Source organism: Hemicordylus capensis, chromosome 3 (assembly GCF_027244095.1).
Source record: "Hemicordylus capensis ecotype Gifberg chromosome 3, rHemCap1.1.pri, whole genome shotgun sequence".
NCBI classification, from domain to species: domain Eukaryota; kingdom Metazoa; phylum Chordata; class Lepidosauria; order Squamata; family Cordylidae; genus Hemicordylus; species Hemicordylus capensis.
The window spans coordinates 62,896,855-62,908,087 of NC_069659.1; the positions used below are offsets into that span (position 1 = coordinate 62,896,855).

At 45.0% G+C, this 11,233-nt stretch overlaps 1 long non-coding RNA gene across 1 annotated transcript; it reads right to left on the reverse strand.

Annotated features, from left to right (window-relative positions):
* Positions 1–4,213: 4,213 nt before the first annotated feature.
* Positions 4,214–10,258, reverse strand: LOC128351952 (uncharacterized). The gene is made up of 2 exons (XR_008320136.1): positions 10,047–10,258; positions 4,214–4,435 (listed from the first exon to the last, which is right to left on the reverse strand). It is a non-coding gene; the product is annotated as an uncharacterized LOC128351952 (long non-coding RNA).
* Positions 10,259–11,233: the final 975 nt, after the last annotated feature.

Consider the following 11,233-nt stretch of genomic DNA (forward strand, 5'->3'; position numbering starts at 1 on the left):
ATCTGTTCAGCATCTTAGGTTATTGTCTGTCTTTGTGTTGGAGATGGTTGCACTACAATTGTAGATTGTACCAATTGTCCGTACCAATTCTAAACTGGTCTTGTAGTCAGTAAAACTACTGTATCCTGTGTTTTTAATGTGTAACTCTGATCACAGACAACCACATGTTTATATGCTGAACAACCGGGCTCTGTCATCATTTCAAAAAGTTATGATTTCTTTACCTATTAAAGAAATTGCTTATTCATAACCAGGAATAGAACTGTTTCACTCCAAAAGCAATTTTAGTCAGCATCACATTGAACTGTAATTAAAGATTTATGATCCTATTAAAGGGTAATGTTGTAGTTAATCCTTAATAATGAAACACCTCATAAAAGTTCATTGTTACATCCAAAGCTGAGTGCAATTGACAAGTTCTGCAAAAATATTTATTGTATATTCCAAGTGTCAGCAAAGATTGTACAGTTGCAGTTCCCCTTTGAATAATATTCAATGGAATTGCAGATTTAATTGAGCAAACTTGAGATATCATATATATTATACATGATGCAGATAAATTTCTATCAAGATGTCTATAGGGCAGATTCATTTATTGCTAAAGTGAAGAATAGTATTGTATTCAAATCTAACAGCCCTATACGTTCAGTGTAAAGGTCGAAAATCTAGTGCATTATTTCTTTGGCTGCCTTCCAACGTCACATGATACCTGAGTTGACCCCGTGTGACATTTGAATTATTGGTATCATGGTTCCAGGACACAACTGACGTTCCAGTTGCTCCCCCCAAACTCTGGATGAACCCTCAGTTTGAAGTAAGAGGCATTGAAACCTCTATACCCTCCCAAACTGAGGGTACAGAGGCTTCATTGTATCATCTGGCTGGGCAACTTGCTCCTCCTACCACTTTAATTCAGTTGGCTGGCATGGCTTTCCATCATGGGATGGAGGGCGTCCATGCAGCCAGATCCACCCCCTTTGCAGTCTCCCAGACTGTGGATAGTTATCATCTGGGAGCATGCTGGGGGTCTCAGAGGGAAACTGTGAGTCTGTTGAATCTGCAGTTACAAGATATGTAAGAAGGCGCCCTTTGTGTTGCTACCTCACCCTATCTACAAAGGCCCAGGAACTGGAGCAATAGTAATTGTGTTTTTGGAGGGCAGTGTCTGTAATTACGAGAGCAACATGGTAGAAACTGCAGCTAAGTAACACAATGAGGGTATATCCTAGCATTCAGACAAATGGAGTCTGTTTTTTTGTTTACTGACACACCCATGCTTGTTCTGGTGTCAGGAGCCTTAATTCATTTAGTTTTCATGGTACCTGACATCCATATATGGATGTCACGTGTTTGCACATGTGTGTATAGATCTATCTATCTATCTATCTATCTATCTATCTATCTATCTATCTACTTAATCCCCGTAGACGTGCCTCTGTGGGGATGCATCCTGGCAACCCAGCAGATTGGCTGGGCAGTGGAGGCGCTGGATTGGTTGGGCGGTGGGAGCCATTGGGATTGGCTGAGCGAACAGCAGAAGGACATTGAGTTGAGCTGCAGCTGTGGGGGGAAATGGCGGTGGCAGCGAGGAGGTGGCGGTGGCCGCCCCAGCTGTGGTGAGGTGGTGGCGGCCACCGCGGTCTGCTGTGAGGAGGCGGCAGCCGCAGCCCTAGCTCAGCCATCACAGCTACAGCCTGGGCTGGGAGGAGGCGGGAGGCAGCGGGACAGACTGGCCCTGGTGGCACCTGCAGGGGTGAGTGGAGAATGGGTGGTGGGGTGCAGCCCCCTCACCTGTTGCAGCCTTGGGCGGGAAGGAATTGGGTGGCGGGGCTTCCCTGTTCATCGTCGGAGAGGAGGAACCATGGAGGTGGGGCCCTTTTTGGCCTCCTGCAGCCCGGTGAGGCTTTGTGTGGGGGGAGGGGGGAGAAATGGAAGGGAGGGAGGGCAAGAGAGCCCGGGCCTGGAGGGAGGGGGGGAGAGAGGAGAGACCGGGGCAGGAGGGAGAGGGAGTGGAAAACAGCCGGCCCCAAAGTGCACAGATGTTCTGTGCGGGTCGGCTAGTCTATCTTTATCACAGTCACAAACCAGGAAAAAACCACTACAGTGGTCCCTCGACTTACAAACTACTCGACATAAGTATTTTTCGAGTTACAAACGGCAGTTTTAGATCCGGTTTTAGATGCGGTTTTTTTGACTTACAAATTTTTAGATGGGGTTTCCTCGACTTACAAATTTTTAGATGGGGTTTCGTCGACTTACAAATTTTACATGCGGTTTCCTTGACTTGCCTGCCTGTTTACTGCCTGTTTATTCTTGAAAAGAAATGTTCCTGTGCAGTTTGCAAGCCTTACTGGGGGTCTGGGTCTTTTTTCTAGGCTCCGGAATGCATTAATCCGTTCCCAATGCATTCCTATGGGAAACCGCTTTTCGACTTACGAATTTTTCGACTTACAAATGTGCATTCGGAACGGATTAATTTCGTAAGTAGAGGGACCACTGTATACCTATATATCTCTATCTCTATCTTTTGATAATCTGTTATCTATATATAAACTATATAAATATATAGAGAAAATATATAGACAAATTATATATATATGTGTGTGTATATAAATATAAATATAAATATAAATATAAATATAAATATAAATATAAATATAAATATATATATATATATATATATATATAGAGAGAGAGAGAGAGAGAGAGAGAGAATATAAAATATTTTAGCCGACCACTTACAATTAGCTGTGGTACAATTACAAGTGGTAGCTATTGCTACCACTTACAAGACATATATACATATATACATAGTGTGTGTGTGTGTTTGTGTGTGTGTGTATTATACACTATGTATTTATTTATTATTAACAGTACTAATATCAAACATCGGAACTTTTCAAGGCCTGAATTAATATATTGTAAACATTGGCAGACATCCTGACTAATGAAGCACTGATGCAATGGGAGAAGAGCTCCAGATTAACACTGTGTGTATATATGTGTTTGTGGTGGGGGGGATTTTAATTACTTCCCCCAGAAGCCCTCTTTATCACCTGATAAAATGTAGCTGAGTGCTACACAGCCATCAAAGACATATTTTCAGGCGGCATAAAGTGCTTCCAAATTTGCCTCCAGCACTGAGCCATCTGTGGAACTGAGTTAGTTGAACTTTTCCGGTACTTCTTCCATTGTACCAGCACTTTTTTAGTTAAGATGTCCGCCAATTTTTTTTAGAATGATGACAATTCTTTCAAATACAGGTGAAACTCGGAAAATTAGAATATCGTGCCGAAGTCCATTAATTTCAGTAATGCAAATTAAAAGGTGAAACTGATATATGAGACAGACGCATTACATGCAAAGCAAGATAAGTCAAGCCTTAATTTGTTATAATTGTGATGATCATGGCGTACAGCTCATGAAAACCCCAAATCCACAATCTCAGAAAATTAGAATATTACATGGAACCAAGAAGACAAGGATTGAAGAATAGAACAATATCGGACCTCTGAAAAGTATAAGGATGCATATGTATTCAGTACTTGGTTTGGGCCCCTTTTGCAGCAATTACTGCCTCAATGCAGTGTGGCATGGATGCTATCAGCCTGTGGCACTGATGAGGTATTATGGAAGACCAGGATGCTTCATTAGCGGCCTTCAGCACTTCTGCATTGTTTGGTCTCATGTCTCTCATCCTTCTCTTGGCAATGCCCCATAGATTCTCTATGGGGGTCAGGTCAGGCGAGTTTGCTGGCCAATCAAGCACAGTACACTGTATACTTTTCAGAGGTCCGATATTGTTCTATTCTTCAATCCTTGTCTTCTTGGTTCCATGTAATATTCTAATTTTCTGAGATTGTGGATTTGGGGTTTTCATGAGCTGTACGCCATGATCATCACAATTATAACAAATTAAGGCTTGACTTATCTCGCTTTGCATGTAATGCGTCTGTCTCATATATCAGTTTCACCTTTTAATTTGCATTACTGAAATTAATGGACTTTTGCACGATATTCTAATTTTCCGAGTTTCACCTGTATCTCTGAAATTTGAGTAAGGGAAAAGTCTTGATTTTGGCTTCTGCGTTGGTCCAAAGGACACATTTGTGAATTGAAAAATATATATATTATTATTGTATTGATGGTATCGGTATGTATATTAAAAAGATTAGCTGTTGTTAGCTGTTCATAAAAAGGTACTGGAGATGGCTGCTGACAAATGTAGTTTAATTTAAACAATTCTTCTTCCTAGGGATTCAAAGGCTCTTTCATCTTCCAGTTATTGTTTGTTATCCCTTCAGAGGCCAAAATGGTGTCTTAACAGTTCTTCAAAAGATTCCACTGAATAGTGGAAGATGTTGCTGACAATCTCAGCATGATAGCTTCTTTGCTTTCTCTATAATGTGATGCTTGAAAGTGATAAAATGTTACTCTGAGGCAGGGAGAGAGAGAAAGAAAGAGAGAGGCTTAAAAAATACAAGAAATGTGCTACACAGGCGTGTAGGTCTGTACCACCTGAGAAAAGTTGTTTGCTTACTTAAGACCACATCAGAATTACATCAAATTCCTAACCATTGTTAACTGCACCAGGCTTCACATTGCTGCATATATGAAATACCTTAGCAGGGAAGGGAGAGGATGGAATGGAACAGAAACAAATTAAATTTTATGCAACTGTGTGATGTGCTTAAAAAGAAATAGCATAATCAAATGGTATTTTTAAAAATCTTCCAGGAGGTGGAAAACATGCACATCAGTAGAAGGTGTTGAAAATCACTGCCTTATATTTATGTATATTCATTAATATCTCTAGTTTGCTTTTTGCCAACAGACTTTTAGATGGCTTACAAAACAGCTTACAATTAAAATCAAATAGCACAAAAACAAACATTACATAACTAAAAGTATGAATAGCAATGCTTTGCCATGTTGAAAAAAGTCCACTTCTTAAAAACTCCATGTAGTTTTTAAAACACTGTTTTAAAAAACATAGTATGGGAAGAAAGTAAATTCATGTTGCTCTAATGATATTCCATATAAATGCAAGTGAGGCAAGTGCTTTGGCTATGTATGTTGCCTATCAGCTGCAATCCAATTATAAATAGTAGCTTCCAAATATTATTTGTTTATGGTGGCAACAATATAGCTCTGCAGTGCTTTTTTTGTATTTAAGATACTATACAGTAGGTATGTGCATGAACTGGATGTTACAATTCAATTTGAGCTTGAATTGAATTGCAAAATCCTCAAATCTGGCTGTTTCTGCAAATCTACCTCAAATCATTCAAATCAAGTCAAGTGATTTGAGTGCTATTTTTTCAGGGGAGAGCTAGTCTACCAATTTGGGTTGGTGGATAGACCAGCCCTTTGCTCCAGACTTAGTGTATTAGCCCGCCTCGAGGGACTGGTCTTCCTGCAGCTTGAGATGGGTAGGCAAGTCTTCTGAGGCAGGCTGATGTGCCAAGTCCAGAGTGGAGGACTGTCTACTAGCTTACCCCAGTTAGTAGACCAGCTCTCCCTCCCCCAAAGCCTCAAAATGGCACTGTTTTTCTGGGGAGAGCTGGTCTACTGAATGGGGTCGGTGGGTAGACCAGCCCCCAATCTGGACTTAGTGTGTCAGCCCATCTCAGATGACTGGTCTAACCACTTAACGTGACAGATAGACAAGTCCTCCAAGATGCACTAAATCCGGGTTGAGGTCTGGTCTACCCACTGACCCCAGTTGGTAGACCAGTTCAAAATTGGACTGTTTTTCCAGGGAGAGCAGGTCTACTGATTGGGGTTGGCAGGTAGACCAGCCCTCTGTTCCAGATTTAGCACGCTGGCCTGCCTCAACCTGACTCATGTGTTGGGTAGACCGGTCCTCCAAGGTGGGTTGATACGCTAAGTCTGGGGTGGAGGGCTCATCTACCTGCTGACCCTAATTGGCAGACCAGCTCTCCCATGAAAAAATGACACTCAAATCACTCAAATCTATTTGATTCGAAACAGGAGTGATTCGATTCAGACTCAAATCAGCCCCTAGGGATGTGCACAGAACCGGCTGACCCAGTTCGGTCTGGCACAGCACCCCCCCTCAACCCCCCCGTCCGGTCCAGTCTGGGGTGGGGGGTTCGTGCGCTTAAATTTGTAAATAAATAAATTTTTCAGCCTTCACCCAGTGGCCATTATGGAGGCTGTGCACTGCGCACCTGCAAGAAATGGCCGAAGAGTGCCCGAACGGGCAAGTGGGGCCATGAAGAAGGCCGGTGGGGGGAAGGGACCTCCATGGACCCCACTCCCCCGCCGCCTCCAGGAACTCCCTGGAGGGGATTAAACGATTTTTAAAAAAAACATAAACAAATTTAAGCTCGCGAATCCCCCAAACGTTGGGGGGTGTTCAGTCCAGGGTCGGACCGAACAGGGGGTGGTTCAGTTTGACCCCAAACGGTTGAACCGAACCGGTTTGACATCAAACACATTTGACATCGAACCTCAGCCCCCCATTTTAGGGGTGATCCAATTCAAGTTTGAATCACTCAAACCACCCCAATTCAAGTCAAATTGATATGCACATCTCATGCAGTTGCCATGCACTTTGATCAAGCCAGGCCACCACATTTCCCTGTTCTGTGTTGGGCGACATGCTATGCTGTATCTGTTGGCACTAGACAACTGCTGGACAATGTTGCTGCACTGCTGCAATGTTCAAAACTGGCCCATGATGACATCACAATACTAATTGAATAACATAAAGTTATACATAAATTACATAAACATAAAGAATTCTGTATGAATAACATAAAGTTTGCAAAACATTTGCCAGTCAACAAAGGATTTACTATTTAAATCCCTTCATACTTTCTTCTAATCTCAAGTTTAAGGGGTCCCTGAAGAGTCTGATTATGTGAGCTGTTGTTTCCATGAGTACAGGCCAATGTGGAAGGTAAGGCACAACAAAAGTTGTGCCAGTGCAATGCAATTACATTTCTTGTGGGGTTCCACAGGGCTTGGTCCTTGCTCCCATTCTCTTTAACATCTACAGGAAGCCGCTGGGCATGGTCATCTGTCGGTTGGGGGTACGTTTTCATCAATATGCTGATGATACTCACCTTTATATCTCTACCCCTGGCCCAACAGGTGATGCCATCCATGTGCTGGCTTAGTGCCTAGAGACTGTCAGGACCTGGATGGGCCAAAACAAGCTCAGGCTTAATCCCTCCAAGACCAGGTTGCTCTTCTTCAGTCTGAGATCTGGTCAATTGCTGTGTGTGAGTTTATCTCTTGACAGGGTTGTGCTTCCCTTGAGAGAGGCGGTTTGTGATCTGGTGGTCCTTCTGGACTTGCGGCTCCTGCTTGAACAGCGGTTGGAGGCTATGGCCAGGGGTGCCTTGGCCCATCTTCGGCTGGTTCACTGGTTATGGTCTTTTCTCGACCGGCAGGCCCTGGCAACAATAGCTCATGCCTTTGTTACCTCTCGTTTGGATTACTGTAATGCGCTTTACCTAGGGTTGCCTTTGAAAATGGTTGAGAAGCTTCAACTAATCCAGAATGCAGCAGCCCGCCTCCTCATGGGTAGCTGTAGATTTGATAGTGTCACACCTCTCTTACAGTCACTGCACTGGTTGCCTGTTTGCTTCTGGGTCCAAGTCAAAGTGCTGGTTTTCACCTATAAAACCCTTGTGGGCTTAGCCCCTGTATATCTCCAGACCGGAATCGCCTCTCTCAGCCAGTTGTATCCTGATCTGTGAGGTCTTCTCAGATGGCTTTCCTTAGTGTACAAGGCCCTGGTGTAGTGCATGGTGCCTGGGCCCAGAGGAGGGCCTTCTCTGTGGCCACCCCTCTTCTTTGGAACACTCTCCCCCGAGGAGGAGGAAACATCACACATTCTTCTGACATAGAGGCTATTCCCATGATCACCCAAAAGAGGGCTAAGGGAGCCCAGCCCGCTTTGGGGCAATCATGTGCTGCAAAAGGAGCAGTGCAGGTTCCAGCAGTTAGCCTCATTAAGTCTCCCTCCCCTTTAACGAGGTTAACAGAGTGATCGCTCCATTAACCTTGGTTTTTTGCTTGTGTAGTGCTGAGGAACACGGCGACACATGAGTAGACCCCTGACCAGGCGGCTGCAAGCAGCCTCTGGGGTTTGAGGGTCTCTCCTGGATGCCCCACATACTTGCACGAGGCATCCTGGAACTTCCAGGGGCCGCATGGCCCCCGATCCCTGCAGCCCCCGCTGGCTCCATGATGGAGCCGGCAGCCATGGGCAGCCGATCTTTAGATGTGTGGGCAGCCAATCCAACTGCCCAGATACGAATGGCTGCTCATCTGCGGGGAGAGCAGGCTAATCCCGCTTTCCCCACAGAACCCCGTCAGGCACTTCACATGTGTTGTGTGAAGTGCTTCATATACTGGCTTATTTCTGATAATGATGGGGAGGAATAGATGGGTAGAGAGTTCAACTCAACCTTTAAGACTCTTATCAAACTAAAAGGAAGAGAGTTTGCATCCCATTCTCCTTTGTTCCTTTCGCAACGCTAAGATAGGTCTGTTCTGTGTTTCTCCTGCTGGAAGCTTTTCACAAGGGGCTTTTGAAGCCCTTTAATTTGCATCTCGTCCAAAATGGAGGGTATGTTTTCACATATTGGCTAGATTTACCCCGAAGTCCCTGCAAGTTATCAGAGAGCAGTTCACACACAATTTGGGTTTTTCACTGCACATTAGAGTGTAGCCCGATTGGTATCTGAGGTTAAAAAAATCCACTATTTGCGGTGTTTTTTGGGGACAACATCAAGTTCAAAGTAAAGCTTCCCTGTAAACCCATGGTAAAACCTGCTATGTGTACAAGTCCCTGGTGCTCTAATGCAATCAGCAAGGGGCATTTCCTCTGGCTTGCTGCAGGTCTTTGCAAATGAACCTGAGAAGTGCTTTTTAGGAAAGTTCCTTGCGAGAACGACCCTTTACCTGGAATGCAGCCAGCGTTTCTCCTCCAAGCAAAATATATAGGGAGAAAATGGCTGAGGCTTGGGTTTAGGAGTGTGATGATCAGGAGCTGAGAATGGTGTGTCTGCCCTCCACCACCACCACCTTAGATTTTTCTTAGGTTTATATACACTCTTTATCTCTGCTGCTACCAATGATATTATGAAGACTCTGTGATTCTTATAGTCTCTTTAGCTTGATAACATGGCTTTGCAGATGTGGGAGGGTTTAACAGAAATCACTAAGTCAAGCTATTTCCATAATAAAACAAGTGTATCATTGATTGAAGTTAATGGACCAGGTCTCACGATCAGTGAGACCCGGTTTTTACCGGTGAATGGGAAGAGCAGGCTAAGCCCGCTGTCTCTGCTCACGAGCGAGCAGGGAGCTCTGGGTGGCCAGATTGGCCACCCATATGATGGCCAGCTCTGTGATGGAGCTGGCAGGGGTGGGGGGAGTGGGGGCCGTATGGCCCCGCAAGCCCCAGTATGCCCTTCGCGAGCACGCAGGGCATACTGGGGAGACCCCTGAGCCGGGAGGCTGCTTTTAAGCCTCCCGGTCAGAGGTCTACTCATGAGTAGGCGCGGCACGAAGCCACACCGCGGCTACTCACAAGCCTAAAAAGCAGGTTTGCTGGAGCGCTCGCTCCGCAAACCTGCTTTTTAGCAGGGGTTCTCTAGCGGGTTATCCACTCAAGAACCACGGGGCTTGGCTGCGAGCCCAGTGGTTCTTACGACCAACAAAAATTGGGCTAGGCTCTCCTAGCCCGATTTTTGTTGGTCATGAGAATTGCCCCAATGTCTGCTGTTTGTTTTCTTGTTCTTTCTCTACTGTTCAGTGGAGCTGAAATGTTGCTTGGTTTGGTTATAAAGTTATTGTTCCCCCCCTCAGTTGCTTAACACATCACTCACATAAACCTGAACCCAGTTCCTTCCCAGAACTGTATTTCTCTATAGATTTCCTTGAGCAAAGGAAACTTAGAATGAACCAAAGGTCACAAAACACAGTTTGGGGAGGGAAACCGCGGGTCGTTACACACACAAAGCTGCAATTACCTGGTTCACCTGTTCAGGTTTTTGTCTCACCTGCAGTTTCCCATTGTGTGTGAACCGGGCCCAAGTGTCTCAGTGACTGACTCCAATTACACATAAACTCCCAACTAACTGCCACTGCCTTCTCTGACAGGTTTTCTTCTTTTTAAATGACAGTTGGCCATCAGGATTCTAACCACACACCTGCTGAGACTTGTAAAACATTAACCCTTGAACTGCCAAATGTTCTGCAGTTATGTGCTATAGCAATTCATCACAAGAAGGTACACTGCAACACCCGTTACCAGAGTGGGTCTGTTAACACATGCCAGTATCATAATATGGGAGGGGGGCTCACTGGCAGAAGTGAAATGTTCTCTCCTGTCATCTAGTTCCAGTTCCAACTGGCTATGTAGGAGAACATGAGGCGAGTTTCACGATCAGTGAGACACACCTTAAGGGGGTTTACGGGGAGAGCGGGCTTAGCCTGCTCTCCCCGCAGACAATCACAATTCCAGCCCTAGGCAGCCAAATCGGCTGCCCACATGACTGCCGACTCCGTCACGGATCCAGCAGAGGCTGCAGGGTTTGGGGGCTGCGTGGCCCCCGGAAGTTCTAGGATGCCCCACGCGAGTGAGTGGGGCATTCTGGAGAGACCCTTGAGCCCGGGAGGTTGCTTTCAGCCTCCCAGGCGGGGGTCTCCTCATGTGTTGGTGCAGCGTGGAGCCCTGCCGCAGCAATACACTATAAAAAAGATGAGGTTAACGGAGTGCTCACTCTGTTAACCTTGGCTAAGGGGAGGGGTACTTTGGGAGGTTTGCTGCCAGAAGCTGCGTTGCTCCTGTTGCAGCACACGATCGGCCAAAATCGGGCTAGGCTCCCTTAGCCCGATTTCGGCTGATCGTGAGAATAGCCTCCATGATTTTTTTTAAAAGCCTGTCTTCCAGAAATCAGGTAGACATTTAAAACAGGGAACATTTCCTTGTTAGAATTCTGTTTCCCACAAGAAAATAAAGATTGGATTTCTCTACAAGACAAGTTTGATCAAAGGTTTTATTTATTATGTTTAACCTACTTTTCAGTGTTGATATATTCTGCCAATTAAAGCCTGCTGTAGAAAGGCCTTCTTCAAGCTTGTGAACAGTTTGTCACTAAGTCTCATGCAAACAGATGTACTCAAGCAAAGTGCCCCATGGGGCAAGAAAAGGCTCAGCGATAAATAACTCTCATTTTATTTATTC